The sequence below is a fragment of the Agelaius tricolor genome, unplaced genomic scaffold, assembly GCF_023055355.1.
Source record: "Agelaius tricolor isolate 1412-34295 unplaced genomic scaffold, bAgeTri1.0.p SCAF_5, whole genome shotgun sequence".
NCBI classification, from domain to species: Eukaryota; Metazoa; Chordata; class Aves; order Passeriformes; family Icteridae; genus Agelaius; species Agelaius tricolor.
The window spans coordinates 42,296,165-42,312,219 of NW_027269265.1; the positions used below are offsets into that span (position 1 = coordinate 42,296,165).

At 34.6% G+C, this 16,055-nt stretch overlaps 1 protein-coding gene across 11 annotated transcripts in view; it reads left to right on the forward strand.

Moving 5' to 3' along the window:
- Window positions 1-16,055, forward strand: part of LRRC4C (leucine rich repeat containing 4C) — a 484,651-nt gene that overhangs the window by 355,695 nt on the left and 112,901 nt on the right. The window contains exon 1 of one of the 11 annotated variants that reach the window (XM_071427589.1): window positions 14,490-14,652. The exons of the other annotated variants lie outside the window; for them this stretch is intronic. The gene's annotated coding sequence lies outside the window, so the exon portion shown is untranslated. Of the gene's footprint in view, window positions 1-14,489; window positions 14,653-16,055 lie in introns of those variants that run through there. 11 annotated transcript variants of the gene reach the window in all.

Sequence of the window (16,055 nt, forward strand, 5' to 3'; positions counted from 1 at the left end):
TCTTCATACAGTCTTATTTATGTTTTGCTTCTATGATTTTCTCCACACACTTCTAATGGATGGATAAAATGTGATTACACTGAATAGGTAAGTAATGCTTTATTTTCAACACATTTTCACCTGTCTGAAATCAGATTGGTATCTTCTTCAATCTATTGGTTATTTGCAAATATTTGGTGGTTAAATTACAGTAATAATTTTTCTGTAGTTCAGTAAGCAGCGACTAAATGTGGGTTTTTGAATTTTTAAATATGAAAGAAATTATTTTATAAATCTCTGACTTCAGCTTCTTCTCTGAATAAATACATAGGATGAATTGAAAATACTCTGCTGCAGATATTTACAGACTGACAGTAATTTTTGAGAAAGATCCCTTCTAGTAAGCCTACTAGACTATGTTCAGATGGAAAAAAAACCACAAATGAACAAAAAAACCCAAATAAACAACAACAACAAAAAACAAAACAAACAAAGAAAATTAGCTGAGTTAACCCCAAACAAACCAACTGGGGGATGAACACTGAAAATTCTTAAGGCACTAATATTTGCCTAACATTAGTAATGATATTACATTGCATTAACTGTCAAATGAGTATACAGATATAATTTCTTTCCCCTGAAATACCTTGGCCTGCACTAAAGAAAAGTACAAATCAAGTTTCTTCCTCACTGTACTGAAAAATGTTCAGTCTCCTATGCAGTGGATAAAATTATTTCAAAGACCAAGGTTCAAGTCCTCCCTTGTGTTTGGAGAGGTACCTTCATCTGTTCCTGTCTTAGGCAGAAGAAATGAGGAGGAAAGTCTTTCTCTAAAAGCCTTCCCTTCTTTAAGGGAGGGAGCCATCTCTCAAAGAGCTGACTCTGCTGAGTGTAGTTTCCATGAATGCTGTCCTACTGAGCAACAGGCTTGCATCTGAGAATGAGAATGACCGAGAGAGTGGCCTCTGCCCTTCTTTAAACCTGCTTTTTCTGACACCAGGATCTCTGAGGATTTAGGTGCTCTTAGTGCTTTAAAGTAGCATCCGTTCAACATGCTGAAAGGCTGCAATCAGTTCAGACTGGCTTAAGGAAATGGAAAAGTATACAAAACACTGGTCTTGCTCTTTTTGTTGGAAGAAAAATATTTTTAGAAATAATTTGATCCATTTATTGTCCTGCCTTTATTATTCAATTTTTGAGAAAGCAAAGTAGTAAAGCTGAACATTGTAAATTCCTGAAGTGGAAGGAAAAGTAGTTAGCTCTGTGAATATTTAGATTTTCCTTTGACTCAGTTTGCACTTTTCAACATTCAGTCAATTATGTTTTATGATACTGTTAATTTTATTCTGCATTCATTTCTAAGATAATGTATAGATAACCTTTATACCTCTATAACGTATAGATAACCTTTGTTTGTATTGACTGTGTTTACGGGAAATGAAAAAATTATCTTAAGGAATTTTGGAGAAGCAGTTTTAGAGGTCTTTCTGATGAGTGTAGAATAGAATTAAGCAAAGGGCTAGCAACAAAGAAAATAAAAAACTGACAGAATTAAGAACTTAGTTCTCAATTAATCTTGGTTAAAGTGTTTTAATATTAATTGTCTTTTTCAAGAATATGAACAGATTAACCTCTGTGGTCTCAAGCACTTAATCCCATCAGGACATACTTTGCTAGGTATGGTATGCAAATGTGTGATGGATATAATTTGAGAATATTCTGATAAAAGTCTTTTTTGTGTGTGAGCATTACTTGTGTAGACTCTATACACACACATATTTAATCACTTTTTAAAAAATATATAATACTCTATTTTGGGTTGTGAGCTTTGAACTAAAAAAAAGCTACAAACTCTCACTTAATGGCCCTGACATTTATTTTTATTCTATAGATATGCAGTTAATCAAGATGCACTGTCCCTGATAAAAATATTTCTTCTCAGGATGTTAAGATTGCACATCTATTGTTATCTTCCCAAGGACACAAAAAGCCATGAGTTTTCTGTTGCTAAGGAAGGCTGGAATACATATGTCAAGTATCTTATGTGATCTTCATTATTGTAGTATTGTAGAATTCTCAAAACAGATGGGGAAGCGTAGAATGAAATAAGTTGCAAAATCACACAGGAAGTCAATCGCAGATATAGAAACATAAATGAGTCTCTCAGTTTGTTTAATATAAAATTGTCCCCTCATTGTAAGAAAGATGCATTATCTGAAGTAAGAAACTTGTGCATAAGCATTCCAGAAATTATTACAAGCTGTTAATAATGGCAAAATTAAGGTCTTATAATTATCAAGGGTTCCCTGCTTCATTGTTGTTCTCTTGAAGTTGCCTTTTCAATTTCTTTTAATTATTATTAACTAAGAAAAAATCCTCTTAGCTGATTTCTTTTATTCACAAATATGATTTTTTTTCAATCAGAAAAATGAGAAATGACCCTGAAATTTGCCATCCCCTAAGTCTTCTATTTCCTAACACTGGTTCTGAAAGCTGTGTTTGGTATTTAACTGCATGGTGTAGACTGCATCTGGTATTTCCCTGCATACTGGAAGGTACTCATGCTTTTCAGCATTGTTATTTTTTTCCCCTATGGTCAGGGTTAATGAGGTCTTGCTTTGTAATAACAGATGTAAAAACAAAATTTTAATTACCCATCTGTATCCTCATTTTCATCTCAATTTCTTCTTTATTTTTGGGCTGTACTGTTTTATTGACTGTGATTATGATTTCTTTTATGGAATCTTTTACCTTCAGAGTCCCATAAAAAGCTTTACATACACTTTGACCGGAGCTGCAATGGGGTTGCTGTTGGATCCTGCAGAAATAGGCAAGCATATCCCAGGAACTGGATTTTACTGATCAAATCTAGTACAAAAAGTTAGTTATATTCTGCAGCCAAAATGCTATTAAGGCAAATACTTCTGACTTCAAGGTACCAAATCTTTAATCAGCATAAAACACTGCTCCTTTGGACCGCAAATAATTGAAGCTATTTATCATGTGCTTAGCGGTTAAATGAACTATTTCTGTGCTGGAATGCTACAGCTGTTTGTTAACACCGCACAGTTCCAGAACAGTTGAAGTGAAGAAACAGAAAACAACCTACTTAAAATGTATGTAATTTCCTCAAACTATGATTAGTTCTGAAGACTCTAAAACAAATGATAGTCAGATTTTCTCCAAAAGCATGCCATTTCAATAAGATTTTGTGGCTAGTGATGAACCTGAGATGAAAAGGTTGTGTTCATTAGAGGTTTTACATGCCAAGCTTACATGCTGGCTTAGATTGTTTCTCTGAAAAAAGGATTCCAACCTGGCTGATATGTTGCTGATACTGCATTCAGAAATACCCCTATGTTTTTTGTGTTTTCTCTCCAAGTACAGCTAACCCTACTCTGGCATTGTTTTGCAATCAGAACCTGAAACTGTATTGCAATATTATTACAGCAGTCTGCAGTAAAGGTAGGGTGTTGTTTTTACAAAATTATCTAGATTTTATGCTGTAGTGTAAGCGAACGATAGTGTTGTAGTATATTTAATTACCTTTTTTTTCCTCCTCCTGTTTATGGCATGGACTTAATTTGGTTAATTTCCCTGTCAGTTAAACTTCCACTGGCATATTTCTTTGGTTTTATAGATCTTTATCTTGGTAGATATGCTTGAATGGTAGTGTTTCCTGGATTAATTTTTGGCACAAAGGCTTTATCCTATCTCCAGCTCTGATGTTTAATCCAACATGATAATGTGTTTTTGCAAAGCATGGAGACTCGTGTGTTAGTGGGCAGCAACCGGCACTTCAGAATTTGGAAGCTGTTTCTAGAATCTCCACCTAATGTTGTCTAAAATGGAAATTACTTTATTAAAAATAACTTGATTCGCCTCAGTGCACCTGTTTCTATGCAACAGCAAAGGCACCTGTGTCCTATTAATACTTACATTATGCAGCACATTTGGAAATGTTATAACTCAGGTGGATTATCCTCCTGGGAACCACACACATCGCTCCTGCCTCGGCTCTTTCTCTATCTATATGTCAAGTTGTTAAATGATTTTTGGGTTACTTCAATGTGTTTGCAGCCTGAATTCTTAAAACATGCTACTGAGGCAAGTAAAAAGAAACTTATTCCAGATGGCTGGTAGCAGATCTCCATGTTTTTCTATATTCAAATTGTCCAACATCTTTTTTGAATCCATCCGTTCTTTTGTACTGCCATTTAAAATGAGAGGTACATAGCTGGTAGGTCATCTACAGTTGGTTGTTTCTAAGTCAGACTGTTGTTCAGCTAGCAATTATAATGTCTCTCATGCTGCTTCTTGTCTAGGTCAATTATTTTTGTTATAGTATCAAAGGTTTTGGAAATTCATTTAAGATGATTTGCTATTTTGTTATTGTACAAATATTAATTTAATTTTTACATTAAAATATGACAACTGCAACTCAAGCATCAGGGGACTCCCACAGAAAAGATGAGCAAGAAATTCACTTATTTTTCCCTGAATCTTATTCATTTAGCTTTAATACCAATAATGTAAATTGACATCAAAGCTATGGAAATAGGTTCCATATTACTTGTTAGTTAAATATGATGTGAAACTTTTTATTTTCTGGTGTGGCATCACTGTGTATGGCTAGAAGTAGTATCCTAGGAAATGGCCAATACATTTACTTTTCATATTTAGTAGCCAAAACTGACCATGTGGAGTATTAATCCCACCTAAGTTATCAAACTCAATGGTGATCATACAAGATCTTTATTTCTGCTGATTTAGAATAATGCCTTAGCTACTTCATATTTTTTCCTAATTCAGTATTTTAAAAGGTAACTTACTAAATAGGTTTTTGCTGTGTTATACAGCAAGGAAGCCTACTCTGAGTAGTATATCAATCATTCAGGATGATTTGGACTCTATTGGAAGGACCTGAACAGGATAATTAGTCTACCTCCATCTTCAAAAATAAAATGAACATAGTAACTAATTCCTGACATATACTTATCTAGCCTGTACTTAAAACCATCACCTAGACTTCAACGGATCCCTTGCCTGACCGGTAGGCCATGTGAAATCTCACAGAACCTGATTTTCCTTTTTAAAAATGTTTGGGCCTTTTTTCTGGTTGTAGTTGCTATTTTCTTCCTGTCTTCTAATGACATACTAAGTTGATGAAAGTTTTGAACTGCTGATGTCCTTGAGAAGATACGATTGTTTATTCACAATGCCTTCATTGTATTTATTTGGTTGTAAACATGAATAATAATAATATCTTGACAGACATGTTTTTTAACCTGATGTCTTACATGGGAAGAACACAGTAACAAGTGTCTTTTCCTTTCTTTGAATTAAAAAAAATGGATGGCATAAAATGTATGGAGAAATTATAGCTTGTTTAGAAGTCTGCTATCAGTTGTGTCAGGTCTATAGCAATCATTAGTCAGTGAGTGAGGTTAGTAAGGAATATTTACATCCTTTTAGAGTAGTAAGGACCTTGTTGGTTGGTTGTTTTTTTGAGTTCCCTTCCAGAGCCTGGAGCAGTCTCAGATATTATGTAGTGAAATGCTTACAAGTGGTTGTAAGTGGTTGTTGGGAGAACTCTGTAAAATAGGGGAACTAATGTGAAAGATCTGTTATATATCTGTCACAGCTCCAATAAAAATTCTGTTCATATAGTGTTCTTCCAAACAGGCTTTTCAGGAGCTTTTAAATTAATTAATGTCCCGTCATCTCTTTAAATGGTTCCTACATGTTTTAGTTCATTGGAAAACTTGTGAGACATTCTGTTTGCATTCTGGCTAAAGAAAAGAAAATTATATCAGTCTCCAGGGCAGCCAGTTTAGATAGCATTACATACTAAACACCACTTTTTTTTTTTCCTGTAGAAATCAAGCTTATTAATTATTTTCCTTTTTTATTGTATTTCTTTGAAAAATACATTTTCACCTACTTGCTCTTTGCTCTGTGTAAAATGGAAGCTGATGCTGTCTCTGTAGAGCAGATGCCTTCATTTCTCAGTGTTTCAATTGAGATCCAAATTCCAAGTACTTACATGGAACAAATAATTTTTATTTTCTTTTTCTGATGCTTTCCTAGGTGAGTTCCCAGTCAAATCCTGACAATTTGTGAAGATTGTACATTTTAGCAGAAGGTATACTCTGTTCTTATGAGAGTGAAAACATGTATGACAATTGCAGCATATGATGTATAAAATGGTTGTGGTTACTCTGTTAACCATACGCCATGTCTGCTTCTACCGTGGTTCTGATGAGTCTTATTCTTCTGCTAGAAGCAGAGAATTTGTGCCCGTAATTGAAAAAGTATTAATTCAATTTTGATTAAATATCTCTTTTCAGATAAAAAATATTTAAGAAAGGATCATGGATTGTTTGTAAAATAAATCTCTTTAAAGGACTAAAGGACTGTTGTAATTGCCAACATACAAACCTCAAAGTGGATTAGGAATAGGATTTGTAAATGGACTAAGGCAATACTATGGATACAGGATTTTGAAAATCTCAGTAATGTGCTCTTTTTCTTGTACAGTTTCCAAAGCAGGAAACTTCTCTTTCTGTTTATATGTACATTCATATCTCAGATTCCTTCAGGACTGGTCTTCTTGCGTGAATCCGTGTCAATGATTGTAACTGTAAAATTCACAATTTTAATGTTGGTTACAAGTCTGCCTTTGAAATTTGTCCTAAGCCCCATTCCTAGCAAGAGTTAAAATATTTAAAGTCATTTTCTTGAGGTAAGAATTAACTGAAAATATAATAATCACATTTTACTGTCTTCTGGTTCTGGTTTTGATGTGTCGTGGGCTTGGCTTTTTTTTCTGTCATCTTATATTTGGCTAAACTAGAACTGAAAACTTAGTTTTCACTACTAGAGACAACTCTTACAATTCTTTTATTTTGTATCTTAGGATTCTTGTCATATCACCATGCTGATTCAAGTCTGTAGCACATTACAGCATTTTAAATTGACATTTGGTTCTGCCATATGTCATTCTGTGCTGTGGCACACCAGAGTAATATCATGCTTTATCAAGTTTATCAATACTTAATTTATCCTTAACATAGTTTTATCTAATCCATCTATTCATTTGACTTATGCTGTTAGTCACTAAATGCCAGGGTGCAGACACATGGTTTCTCCTGGAAGATGCTATTTTGATGCTGTAGTTTAGGACAACTTTACTAGTGGTGTAGCCAAAAGGTGATTCTGTTGCATTTTAGCATTTCTCAGATAAAATTTCAAATTGATTGATTTGGAGATTTTACCAGAAAGCTACGGGGATTTATCTAGAAGACTAAAAGGCTAAGGTATGAATGTGTAAATTAAAAGAATGATTTTTTTCTTTGTTTTAGTTAGTTTCTCAGTGTCTGTGTTGCATTTATCTACCCAGAATTACCTAATTATGACATTAAGGCTGATTCCATCCATTTGGATTCTATTTAAGTCAGGGCAGGGAGTCAGAAGAAAATTCATTAAGAAAAATGAAGAGGCACGACTGGTTAACAGTGTTTGTACCCCTATTATATCTCACAACTCAGCAAAACAGTTTTCAGAAAATGGATTGCTAAATAAAGTTAAGAAGAGCAGGTAGACAACAAATATAATAGATAAAACAATATTCTGGGGAGAATATATTTTTAATAATATCATAATCTTTTTCATTCTTTAAAAAAAATACATTCCAAAGTGGGATCTGGGTAGGGAAAGAACATTAGGATCTGGATATGGGAAAGAACATTTCTGGTCTGCAGTGATTTGCCCATTCAATCATGCTGTAAAGAACGCTATGCATAACAGCTCAAATAAGGTGGAAAATTTCTAAGAAAAAAATATATGACTCCATGGAGAAGAGGTTGATTTTGCACATATCTATCTGGAGGTTGGTTGTTCACTTTGTTTTACTGCTGTCTTGGCCGCGATAAGTCAACACAACAAAAATGAAAACTTGACAATACTGGAAGTATTTTACTAGAAACCAAATTATCTTGAAAATGAGCTGTAAATGTGTAGAAGGGGAAACTGTAAAAGGACAGGAATTTTAACTTCTGTAATTATTATTGTCACCTCTAGGAGTGTCATGAATAATTTGCTTCTGTTCCTTTCATTTGCTCTTGCATAGAATGCTATTCTGAATGAATGCTATGGAATGTGGAGGAAGCTCAGTCTGTCCTTAGAAAAATAAAGTTAGGAAATTTTGCTGTCTGGTCTGTGTTTTCCATTTAATGTAACCTTTTAAAGCATACATATGTACATGTACTTTGAGATGACCTATGGAAAAGGAAGTTTTTCGAATACCATGTGAATATATTTTCACAATGGATAATTGTTGCAGGAGCCTGAGTTTTTAACATGATGCATTCTATTCTTTCTTTTATCTGTTGATCACTAACAACTTAATCTAAAGTCCAGTGAAATGCATGAAAGTATTTTTTCCATTGTCTTTCCTCTAGGATTACAGTCACTTGTGTAATGGAAATCAATGAGATTTTTAATGTATGTGATAAAAAATCTAGTTACTAAAATACTTTACTGACTGATAGGGGTTCTTTCTCTGAATATTTATATCTATATTTTGATCTATATGGATCTTAGTAGATGTTAAATCTCTAGTTTCCTGCATTGAAACTGCCTTACCTGTATCTTCTTTCTCCACTCCAAAGAAAAAGCCATGACAATAAGGTCAGTAGTAGATAGTCTTAAATTTTGTTGATATGATAAACTCATATTTATTCCTAGAAAGGTTAATAGTTGGGAATATTTTGTATGCAAATGATGATTCAGAGACCAGAATGGAAGTGTATCAGCAGACAATCAATCCTTTCTAATAATTTTTCATCCCTCAGTGTATCTATCATGTAAGTGTTCATTAAGTACTTGTGAATTTAATTTTTCATTATATAGAAACTTGTTAATGGCTGTTAAGTGGCTTAGGAGCCTAATTCTCATAATCACAAATTAATTAAATAAGTAGAAACCAGAAACCCATTGAAAACCAATTAGTCGTAGGTCTGTGAGTGTGATTTACACTAGAGAAAATGAAATTTATGCTTCCAAATAGTTTAGGCACTTGAATATTTTCATGCTATTTCACTGCTAAAAAACAGATACAACATTTTCTGGTATCACTTATTGAATATATAATAAATATTTATGTGTATTTTTTATTTTTTTTTAAACACTTCGTATGAACAAACCAAGCATTCTACTGAGTAAATTTTAGGTCCAACAGGCATAAAGAGTTGAGTAAATTCCTGTGTTCTAGTTGAAGATACTTCATCGTCAGAAGGCTCAGATTATATTGAGACCTCTGAGCCTCCAAAGCCTTACACGTTTCCTACAAAGGGCATGACTAATGGTGAGGTCTGTGTTCTGTTTACGAGTATATTATGAATGGAATATAGCAAAGAGGAGTAAACTGCTAAAGAAGCTCCTGGAATTGCCAGGACATAAATTCCTTCCAGTTGTAATACGGATTTGATTAATAGTGTGTTTGCAGGAAGCTCGCATGTTGCTCTTGTGACTCCTATTCTTGGATTTCTTAGTGGTAAAGTTCCAGATCTCACCAACCTCAAACAGCATGAATGAACATCTGCTGCCCTCATAAACTTTCGTTAGATATCTTCCCTGGTGCCTCTGAGTGCAAGCCTGAGCATAGCCTTGGAGATGTATTACATGGGGCAGATGGCCAAATTAAAATTATTTCCTTATATGGCACAGATACAGTATTAAATCTACATAAATCAGTCCAAAAAACTACATAATACAGAGGAGGGGGAAGAGAACTGTGGCTTGATGTATAAAAATATAATACTGAATTATCTTATTAAAAAAAAATCCATAGGTGTGAAAATTTAGGAGTGATAAACTTTAATACTAGTGTCTTAAAATAAGAGGTTCTTTTATGCTATTTTTTGCATAAATGGAAGACATATATTATGCTGGCAACTCCATATGCATCACAATATGTAGTGAATATATATATGTACATATACAGTGAGGGAAGAATTAAAAAAAACAACTGTGTATGTTTAAATGTTTTGTTCTTGAGGGCTTTTGCTTTCAGAAGTAAGTCTGCTTTCCTCAGTCATAAATATAACAAGTATTGTTACACAATTTTAAATCTTAATCGGATTATTCCAATAACATAGAGCCCATTATGAAAAATGGAATCTAAGTAATATTTTAAACTAATTATTTATGCAAAAACTATATGGGTGTCGAAGAAATGCACAATATTTCTTTAATAATTTGCACATTATCTTCATCCAGTAATAGGAATTACTATAACTTTAACCAAAATAATATTTTCCAAAAAGGTCCTTCACAAGTAATGTGAAGGGGGCTTTTTCCTAAGAACAAAAAAGATGAAATTTTGATCTTCTTTTATGTCTTAGAATTTGAGATATATATAACAGATGGGCAGGGAGGATTGCCACTAATTTTTAAATCCATTTAAAATCCATTTCACATTCCATGTGAAATGGAATAAATATCAATGCAGCCAATGTAGTATTTTCTATCTTTACTATGTAGTTTTTCATTGTATTTTCTGGAAATGTTAGAATTGCAATATATTTAACCAAAAGATTATTGGCAGTATATAGCTTCATATATCTCCTTTCTAAGCTTCTGGTCTAGTGAGAAGAAAGGTGAGGGCAGGATGGCCCTCAATGACAGGCTGCTGAAGGATCCTATTCGATCTGTATTGGGTATGGCAGCATCTCAAATGAATAAATTCAGGTAGTCCAGGAATATGAACCTATTTGCAATTAATCCATTGCAGTTGTGATCTGCAAATGTCACAGATTTCACTGTTTGTCCAGCTTGCTATTAGCAAAAGTGTGCTTGGAACAAGACAAAGCATAGCATACTGATATACCAGGACTTAGTCCATGCTTCTCTAGCTAATTAATCAAATACTGTCTTTTGGAAAGCAAATAAATCAGCTCCTCAGAGAAATGTCTTCTTTTCTGTTTCACAAAGTACTTGCCCTGACTAAAACTCCACATGAAACTGTTTCATGCTAGTAGACAACAGTCACTCTGCTTAGAGAGGAAGTCTGTAATTCTTATGCAAAAAAATCCTCCCACACCAGAGTGGTTTACTGTGTCATTTCAGAAATCTGTCTCTAGTCTATGTATTTTAATGTCAATAGAATATGCTTCTGTTTTTTATCCCTAAATGTTTTGGCAAACATGAAAGTGATCAGTTGACCATCTGATAGACTCAGTCAAGTTGCCTGTCAGACTTCTCAAGTTGCTGACTCCATCTGGTATGAAGTCAGGAAAACTGACTGAAAAGAAGTTCTGGTTTTATTTTTTGACTCTATAACCTTTTCAGTGAGTTCAAGCCATGAATTCAAACCAGCCATAAGAAAGGCCAGGTAATTACTTTGTGATAAGAAGAGCAGCACTGAAGGATTTGCCTGGGGCTCTGAACACTGATTGTCGGATAAAACTCAGCAAAGTCCATGGCCCCAAAGGACTGCTGAGGCTGGACTGCTGTAGGCTAATATGCTTAGAGGAAAGGTCAGGCACTTGTGGAAGCCTGAACAGCAGACTGTCTCTGAGCTCTGTGGCTGGCAGTGTTCAGGAGCTGAGTGGGGAGCACAAAGGGATTGATTTAAATGAGTTAACTGATTCCTCTTTTCCTTAGGCCCACATTCCCCAGGCATGTGAGCGGGTGTTTGTACTGTCACTGCAAAGCACTGGAGCTCTAATGTGAGCCTCCTGCACAACTGGAGTGGGACATGAATATTGGATGTCTCAGGCCTTGGATCTAAAAGTTTGCCTCCATCCTTATTTCATGCAGTTACATTATAAGGAGTGTTTGGAGGAGGAAGAAATTATTTTTTCTCTTCTACATGTCAGGTTATTTCTAGGAAAATAGTATTCTTGGTTACATCCTATTACATATTGGCCTCCCACCTGATATGAGTGGCTAATAGTTTCTAATGGCAACCACTGAAAAATCAGAGAAGCTTTTTAGCTTTGATTTATGAGAGAAGCCAGAATAATACTCAGGAAGAGCATAGTAGAGGTTTCACTTTCAGTAATTCTCATCTCTGCCTCATTTCATCTGAGTTCTGTTAGGAACACAGCCAGGTGCCTTCAGCATAGCCACAGCCTTCAATAGTTGCTTCCACAAGCAGTGATTACACATGAAAGGATGGAGGACTGCTGGGATTCCTCTTAAATTTGTAAATACAGTAGCTTTCATTTACTTGAACATCTTGCTTTTAATATTGTGTAAGAAGGATAGACTAATTAGTAACACTGCCAAAAGTAGGTGGTCATTTAAAACTTGTCTCTACCTAATGAACTTTCTTTGTTACCAGTGTTTGGTTTGGTTTGGTTTTTTAAATACTTCACTTTTTTTTTTTTTTTTTTTTTTTTAATTCACTTAAAACTACTGCAAGATATAAACATTTTTTCATCTGGGAACAAATTTGTCTTCTAAATAAAATTAATCTATTGACTAGATTGCTCTCATAGTCAGAAGCTGCATTTATCTTCTTGATCCTCTCAATCATACATTTAAATATGAATCGTACAGCTAGCCATTGCAGAAAAATAGTTGGAGGATGTTTGTCTGATTGTCAGGGTATTTTGCAAGATTTTCAGTATGCTATTTGAAAATGGCAGTTGGTTGGGGTATTAAATTCTGCTCCAGTCATAAAAGTATTCTTCTTGAAAGATAAAAATGAAAAGAAAAGGGGTTTATGTAACACCATTTTCCCTTTCAACAATCTTGGTGTTTTCATCCATATCTGCATCTTGCATTATTGTTCTTCTCTATGTCCTCTTCCTTTATCTGAATCATAGGAGATATTTTAAAACCTACTGGAGTGGAAAACTACAAACTAAAGAAAACTTCCTTCTCTACTGAAATAACTGAGTCAGAAGGAATCCCTGTCACTGGCTTCTTTCCTGAATTGTCTAAATAGACACCTCTCAAAACAATTTGGAAATCATGAAGTTGAGATCTCCGCCTATTTTGATGTAAATTACTAAACAGTCACCAGCAGGTAGTAATTTAACTTCCAACCTGACTGGTGGTTGTGAATGTACCCAGGAAAACACCTTCAAATGGGTTAACTAAATGAATGTTTATATTTCACATCTACTGTTCAGTCTCACTCTGGCTTTACTTCTTGATTAGGTTTTGAGGGATGAAATGTTCCTGGTAGTTTTTTGTTATTTCTTTGCCTTTAATTAAGGACTAAATTGTACCTTCTGTTGCCAACTAAACTAATAACTTCAGTGTGAAAAATATGAAGATTCTTTTGTCCCTATGAAGTTTTTTGGGTGGAAATAAAGGTAGAATATGCATAAATCTTGTAAAGCTTCCACATATACATAAGAATTGCAGTTTTACTACTATGATCTCAATATGGATCTCTGACAAGTAACTACTTACTGGACCTACTGGAAGGATGTGTTTTGGATTCAATTTAGGAAAGAAATTGAAGTAATTTTTTTCACATAAAAATAATATGGGCTGATGAAAATAATATTCAGCAAAAGATAATTTTTATCTCATTGGAATCTTATTGTTTGTGTTTTAAATACGTACATGCATATGTATACTCATACATACATATATATACACACACATATATATACATATACATACATGCATACATGCATATATATTTATTTTCTCAGTATAAGATAGGAGCTTCACATAAATTGCAAACCTTTAGTCTCCTTGCTTCACCCAGAAAACTTGCAATTCACTTGTTTGGGGAAATCTGTAGATGACCTAAAATGCTGTTTTTCTTCTGGGTAAATAATGGAGGTATGGGGGCAAGCAGAATGGCATTGATATGCTCCAGTGATTGGAGGTTTTTACTGTGTCAGAAAAAATCCATTGATTTTGTTTGCTTTGGTATGACCATGGATTTGCTTATATATCAGTAGATAAAGTAGACAAGATGAGTCTTTGAAATGAAATAACATGTCAGCTAGGTTGCAGTTGTATGTTCATGGGAGATGTTAATGCCAGAGTAGAACATATGATTGCTCCCTTCTCCTGTGAGGTACCATAATGTATATAGGAAAAAAAAAAAAAAAAAAACAAAAAACAAAAAACCCGAAAATTAGGAGGAAAAGGGTCTTGCATAAAATATGAACATGGCCAGAAATGCTCTCTCAAAATAACAGAACTGTAACCAAAATAACTGAGGGCATGGTTGTCGCCTTTAGGTTCACGTGTGGAGGTCATCAGCAGTTTTTTCTGGTAGTGTCTGTGTGCAGGTACTTGCAGGCTCTGGTGCTCATGCATACACAGCAGAGGTTTTAAAAAGCACTCTGGTGCCTTGAAATGACTTCTCGGAATGAGTGTCTGTGACAGTGCTAAATGTTTCCTAGCAGGGGAGTGCCATAGGCACTTTTAATAGAATTTAGAAGCTGATAGAAAGAGGCAAACTGTATGCTGAAATCCTGCTGTCTATCTGCAGCACAAGTCTAGCAGACGGGAACAGCAAAACCTTCTGACATTCAGTAAACCCCGTAAGAGGTCTCCAGAGGGATTGCTTCTAGGAGTTGAACCATAACCTTTTCCTCTATGAACATCACAGTCTTTGTCTCACTGCGAAAAATGCTGGCCAGTGCTCTAAACTTGGTGTTGCCTATGACATTGGCATCTTTTCCTTGAGAGGTAAGAGAAACATGCTAATCTATTTCATATAGACAATAAAGACTGCTGTCTTCTGGCTGGGATACATGGAGTGTTTCCTCCCATTGGCTTAATAGTAGAGGGTTTTCTGTAGTGTTGTCACTACAGCAGTGCATATAATATACCCTCATCTATGAAACCATAATTGCTGGCCTGCCAGTCCCTAATGTAACTTTCTTTGGAAAAAAGTATTTGTGGTGTTGTGATTCTGAGGGGAAAAGTGAGTGCTGGCCTATTTGGTGCAGGTGACTTCTAAGAAAATAATAGAATAACTTATCGGTCTATTGCCTGCAACTAGCTTTCCGCTCCCTGAAATTTTGTTAAAGATATTGGAAGTGTTCCAGGTATAATATTTCTGGATATGTTTTTAATTAAATTCTGTACTGCGGAACTGAGAATAATCAGCAGTATTTATCAAATACTATAGGTGAGGTATTTCAAATGTAGAGTTTTGAAATTTTGAAAATATGGCTGGCCTTGTTTTGCTGAAATTTTCTGCTCCTGAAAATGAAGAAGGATGTGTTTTTACAGGCCATGGTGTTGAGTACAAAATGAAGTATTTTGATGAAGGAAATCAGGACATTATTCATGTCACTTATCCATAGCAGAGATGCATCCAGAAAGTTGCTTTGCAATGAAAGCCAAAAGAGTTTTATGTTATCTGCAAAGTTAATGTAGCAGGGTCTGACAAATAATTTCTCTGTTCATGACATACAACCAGTGACCCTGGAAATCTGGAAGGATCCTTCTCTCTAAGGCATTATTATTCATTAGAATAGAATATTAATTAGAATTAATAAAAATAGAATATTTTGCATTAAATTTTATAATTAAAAAAAATAAATTATTGACACCAGTAATGATTTGGGCCATCCCTATGGTGCTGCTTGAATCAAGGCACTCTATGAGACTAGATGATTCAACTTCCTATATGCTTAGAATACTTTTCAGTAAAATTGGAAAGCTTTTCAGTAAAATTGGAAAGTCTACTTTCCTGTCTACTCTGCTGTAATTTGGAATAATTGAAAGTGGAATGGCTGGGTATCAACTCATATAGTCTAAATGTCCATGTACCAGTTGGCATTTACTTCTGCTTTAAGCTACACTCTACTCAGCTAAAAGTTTTTACCTATACATTCTGCTGTTTTGATTGTAAGCACTGGGAACATTTGCAGCCTCTTCTGTTCACTTCATAGTCGGTAACTTTATCAGTTCTACATGTGCCAAATACTGCTCTGCAGCATCTGGCTGTTAAGCTGTTTTATCTCCCTGGGAAAAGTTTGGTTTAAACCCATGACTAACAATCATATAAAGATATGTCCAAGACAGATGCCTTTCAACTTGCCTAATGTTTGATATTGATGTGTATAATAAAGTTAGTCTAC